General features: G+C 41.3%; 1 pseudogene; it reads left to right on the top strand.

Annotated features, from left to right (window-relative positions):
* Positions 1–1,851: 1,851 nt before the first annotated feature.
* LOC102914393 (dnaJ homolog subfamily C member 7 pseudogene) lies at positions 1,852–3,550 on the top strand (annotated as a pseudogene).
* The last annotated feature ends 2,111 nt before the right edge of the window (positions 3,551–5,661 follow it).

Below are 5,661 nucleotides of genomic sequence, written 5' to 3'. Positions count from 1 at the left end.
AAACATTTGATTGACAAGTAAAGGTTATGGCCATATTTAAGGTGCACAGTGTGATGTGATGCACCGTATTCTGATTATTACAGTCAGAATGTGAGACTCATTAAGATCCACTGTCACCATTTGTGTGTGTGTGTGTGTGTGTGTGTGTGTGTGTGTGTGTGTGTGTGTGTTGTGATGAAACACTTAAAATCTGCTCTCAACAAATTTAAAATTGACGGTGTGGTATTATTGTCACATGTAAAGACAAACAATACTTACACATCCACTTACCATCCACACTCATGCGTGGACTCCATACTCAAATGTGGTTCTGTGTAGCAGGAATCTTAGAAGGTCTTATTAATAAAAACAAACCTGAGGCCAGTTATTGGGGTGAATGCTGGCAGATCAGAGAAGCAGAACAAGCCACAGTTACCTCACCTTGCCAATTCCTCAAATGATCCTGTTTCCTCAGACTGGATGCTTCTGAGTCCTCATCCAGATTAGGTCTCAGCTGAACTGTGCTGCTCAAAGCCAAATGCTTCTAGTTCCTAGTCTTCATGCCTTATATACCTTTCTGCTTTCTGCCATCACTTCTTGGGATTAAAGGCGTGTGTCACCATGCCTGGCTGTTTCCAATGTGGCCTTGAACTCACAGAGATCCAGGGGGATTTCTGCTCTGGAATGCAGATTAAAGGCATGTGTGTCACCATTTTCTGGCCTCTGTATCTAGTGGCTGTTCTGTTCTTTGACCCCAGATAAGTTTATTAGGGTGCACAATATTTTGGGGAACACAACACCACCACAGTTCTGGGGTCCTGAGGGCAAGAACTCTGTCTTTTAGACATTATTTCGATTGCTCTTTTTTTTTTTTCTTTTGCACCGGGGACAAGACCCAGAACCTCACACAGGCTAGGCACTATGTTATTGAGCTACATCCCTGATCCACAAATACTATCTTCTTCATTTTGGTGTGCCCAGTCCCCACACCCTGCTCAAAACAGAGTAACAGTCCATTTATGATTCTTCAAGTACACAGAAGGGGAAAAAAGAGAACAAAGCAAACATCATAAGGACTTGAATACAGCATTCAAGTCTGTGCAAAGGACAGCCGCAAACAGCTGGATGGGGTGGGGGTTGGAGGGCGGGACCATGTTCTTAAAGGTGCTGGCTGAGTCCTGAGGCACCTCAATTACAGCAATGTATTCTATAAACCAGGTAGTGGAATGCCAGCAGCACATTGGAAAACTGACCTTGACTGAGAAACCAGGTGTCTGGGGGTCTAATAAACTCAGCTTTCTGCAGCTGAGAGGAAAGAGTGGAGGAAGAAAGCCCACCGCGACAGGTCCCTCACCACGAGGCAGGTGGCAAAGACCTTAGATGTTGAGATAGTCTTCCTGTGACTCTTTTTCAGTCCCTGAACAGCGTCACCTCGGTCATAGCAACGCAAGGGGCTTTGGATGCTTCCTGTGTTTGATGTAAGCTGGAACTACATCAAATAGCCGTGATAAAGAATGTATCTACAGGGTTTCATCTAACCGGGACTCTTTGTATTTCCGAGGCAGGGCCGAATGAAAAGCAGGCTTCCTCCGCTGTCATTGCGGTTACTTACTCAGACGGTTCTCATTTGCTACATGAATTTTAATCTGAGTCTATCATATGAAACCACACTCAGGTTGGGGACACGTGGTCTGACCAGTGTTTTCTGTTCCAGAAAGGCCTGATTCCAAAGCACTGAAGAAAGGAGGAAATAAAACGTTGGTTGTCACTAAGAGAAACTCAGGCATGAGAGGCCCTGAAAGTTTTGCTCATACATTGACCAAGGCGAACAATGGGTTTTGAATGAAAACGTTAGAAAAGATTGAGTTCGAGATGGCGGGGACCGCGGAGTGTGATGTGGTAATGGCGGGGACCGAACCTGAACTGCTGGAGAACAAAGAAGCAAAGGGGAGCAGAATCCTTCAAGGAACAAGAGAATGTGTACAATGCTAAGAAGGACCACAAAAAAGCTTATAACTATTACACAAAATCCCTAGATATCTGCCCTAAAAATGCAAGCTATTATGGTAATCGGGCAGCCACATTGATGATGCTTGGAAGGTTCTGGGAAGCTCTCGGAGATGCACAGCAGTCAGTGAGACTGGATGACAGTTTTGTCAGGGACACCTCCGAGAGAAAGCAAATGCCACCTCTCACTTGGGAATGCAAGGGCAGCATGTCGCAGTTTCCAAAGAGCCCTAGAACTGGATCATAAAAGTGCCCAGGCACAATAGGAGTTCAAGAATGCCAATGCAGTCATGGAGTATGAGAAAATAGCAGAAGTGGATTTCGAAAAAACGAGATTTCCGAAAGGTTGTTTTCTGCATGGACCGTGCCCTAGAATTCGCCCCTGCCTGTCATCGCTTCAAAATCCTCAAAGCAGAATGTTTAGCAATGCTGGGTCGATACCCAGAAGCACAGTTTGTGGCCAGTGACAATTTACGCATGGATTCCACCAATGCCGATGCTCTGTATGTCCCTGGTCTTTGCCTTTATTATGAAGATTGTATTGAGAAGGCCATTCAGGTTTTTTGTGCAGGCTCTCGGGATGGCTCCTGACCACGAGAAGGCTTGTGTTGCTTGCAGAAATGCCAAAGCCCTGAAAGCCAAGAAAGAAGACGGGTATAACGCATTTAAGGAAGGAAATTACAAGCTAGCATATGAACTGTACACAGAAGCCTTGGGAATAGACCCCAACAACGTAAAAACAAATGCTAAACTCCAATGTAATCGGGGTGCAGTTAACTCCAAGCTTAGGAAACTAGGTGATGCCATAGACAACTGTACAAATGCAATGAAGCTCAATGGCGCCTACATAAAAGCCTATTTGAAAAGAGCTCCGAGTTACATCATCGACACAGAGCAGTATGAAGAAGCTGTACAGGACCAGGAAAAAGTGTATCAGACGGAGAAAACAAAAGAACACGAACAGCTCCTTAAGAACGCACAGCTGGAACTGAAGAAGAGCAAGAGGAAAGATCAAAACAAGATCCTGGGAGTTGACAAGAATGCCTCTGAGGACGAGATCAAGAAAGCTTACCGGAAACAGACCCTGATGCACCATCCTGATCGGCACAGTGGGGCCAGTGCCGAGGTTCAGAAGGAGGAAGAAAAGAAGTTCAAGGACGTAGGAGAGGCTTTTACCATCTCTGATGCCAAGAAAAAGACTCGTTACGACAGTGGGCAGGACCTGGATGAGGAGGGCATGAACATGGGCGATTTTGATGCAAACAGCATCTTCAAGGCATTCTTCGGTGGCCCTGGGGGCTTCAGCTTTGAAGCATCTGGCCCAGGGAATTTCTTCTTTCAGTTTGGCTAATGAAGGGCAACTACTCCAAACCCCGAAAATGCAGACTTGCTCAGTTTAACCATGAATGTGGACGGTTCACCTCCTCCATCATGTCCCTGTGTACTTGGAGCAGTTTCTTTTTCTCAGTTGGGTGCCCCGTGTCTGTATGAGTGGGGTGAAGGAAAGGGAGCCAGCGCTGAGGACTGGGGAGGGGAGGGAAGCCAGGGGTAGACAGGGAGGCAGCTTGTGAATTTTGGTTGTATTGTTTAACTTTATTTAAAAAAGAAAATTAAAAAAAGAAAAGAAAATATTGAGTTCAGAAGTTTTGAAAGTGCTGAGTATTTTGCAAACACCGATGAGTAAGATTTACATAGTCATTGTCTAAGGAACTCAGACTTTTTCTGGAAGGGTATAAAAATTCTGTTTCTTTTGCCTTCAGATAGAGGCTGAGAACCAAAGGAAAAGTGGGTAGGCACATAGCAATACTAAGAGCTTTGCTATTGTTTGTCAGTTTCTATGGAGTTGGTGTTATTTCTTAACTATTTGGGAAATTTTATTAGGTAAACTATCTGGGCGTAGATATTTTAAATTATAATTTAATTTCAAATTATAAATATAATGTCTGTACCACATACAGAACCATATAATGCCCTATCTACCAAAAACAAACTGTGGTTTTAGTGGAACTATTTCAATTTCATCTAAGTTGTTGGCCAGTATAACATTAACTGTGAGAGCTACTTGGTATTGCTTTAAACCGTAGGGTCTCTAATAATGCTTTGTTTTCACTCTTGCTATTGGTGATTTACATTTTATTTCTTTTTTTAAAAATCACAGTTTTAAATACATTTACTTTTTAACTTATTTAGACTATGATTTTGTTTTTGTTGTTGTTTGTTTTTTTCCCACTGAATCAATGTTTTGGTAACTTTATTTTTTTTAATTGTAGTCCTTTCCACTGTTCATTACATCTTGTCTTCTACTTTTTACCTAATTTACCTTCCCCTTCATAGCTCCTTAAGAATACTTGATTCATTATCATTTATCAAAAATATGTTTTTACTAGGCATGGGGAGGCATACCTTTAACCCCAGGACTCGAGAGACAGAGGCCAGTTTGCAGCCAGCCTGGCTTATAAAGTGATTTGCAGGCCAGCCAAGGTTGCATAAATGGACTTTGTCTCAAAAGCATTTTTTCCTCCTCTTCCTGTGACTCCTTTTTTGAAATGAATTGTTTAATTTCCAAATACTTGATAACTTTTCTAGATGTCCTTTTGATTGTTTTCTATCATGTCCCAAGAACACAGTCTGGACAAATTCTGTCTCTTTTAAATATTGCTTTTCCATGACTTAGTACCTGTTCTATCTTAACACTTAGTACATGGCAAACAGTCTAGGTATGCTTGAAAATAACAAGCACTCAAAACAACAATAAACACAATAGAAAGTATCATATAGTTGTTGTGCATAGTGCTATATAAAACCTATTAATATTATTGATAATAGTGCAATTCATATTTCCTATGCACTTTCTAACTTTTTGTCTGTTCATCTCTTACAAAGAGTATTTGATGCAGGAGGCTGGCTGGAAAGATGGCTCAGAGGTTAAGAGCATTGGCTGCTCTATTCACTTTCCAGCAACCACATGGTGGCTCACAACCATCTATAATGAGATCTGGTGCTCTCTTCTGCCACATAGGCATACATGCAGGCAAAACACTGTATATATCTTAAATACATGATTCAGGAGGCAGAGGCAGGTGGATCCCGGTGAGTTTGAGGCAAGCCTGGTCTATAGAGCAAGTCCCAGGTCTACTTAGAGAGACCCTGTGTCCAAAAAAAGCCAACAAAAAGAATATATTATAATCCAACCACAAATGTGAGCTTGTATATCTATCCATTTTGTTTACGTATTTTAAAGCAGAATACACATTTAGAATTATTGTCTCTTTTATGTTTCCCTTCCTTTCATTATGAGATGTCCTTGTTCACTTGACAATATTTCTTGCTCAGAACTTCCTGGTCCAAACAATCTGCTTTTAATTATAGATACACCACTTGTCTGTCTTCGAGTTCACTGATTTTTGCTTCTGTAACATTTGATCTAATGCTAAGCCAATAAGTTGACTTTCAATTCAAACACTTTATTTTTCAATTAAACATTTTCTATTTTGGTGGGGGTTTTGTTTTTCATTTGGTTTGTGTTTTTTGTTCTTGGTAGTAAGGGGCATTGCTTGGTTTTGTTTATTGTTTTTTATGTTTTGTTTCTATTTTCTTTTTTTCTCTAAAGTAATCTATCTTTAAAAAAAATCTATTGTGCTTTCTGGCACCATTTTTTTAAAAACTTCTCAATCA

This window comes from Peromyscus maniculatus, chromosome 18 (assembly GCF_049852395.1).
Source record: "Peromyscus maniculatus bairdii isolate BWxNUB_F1_BW_parent chromosome 18, HU_Pman_BW_mat_3.1, whole genome shotgun sequence".
NCBI lineage: Eukaryota > Metazoa > Chordata > Mammalia > Rodentia > Cricetidae > Peromyscus > Peromyscus maniculatus.
This window is presented reverse-complemented; position numbering and strand designations above follow the sequence as displayed.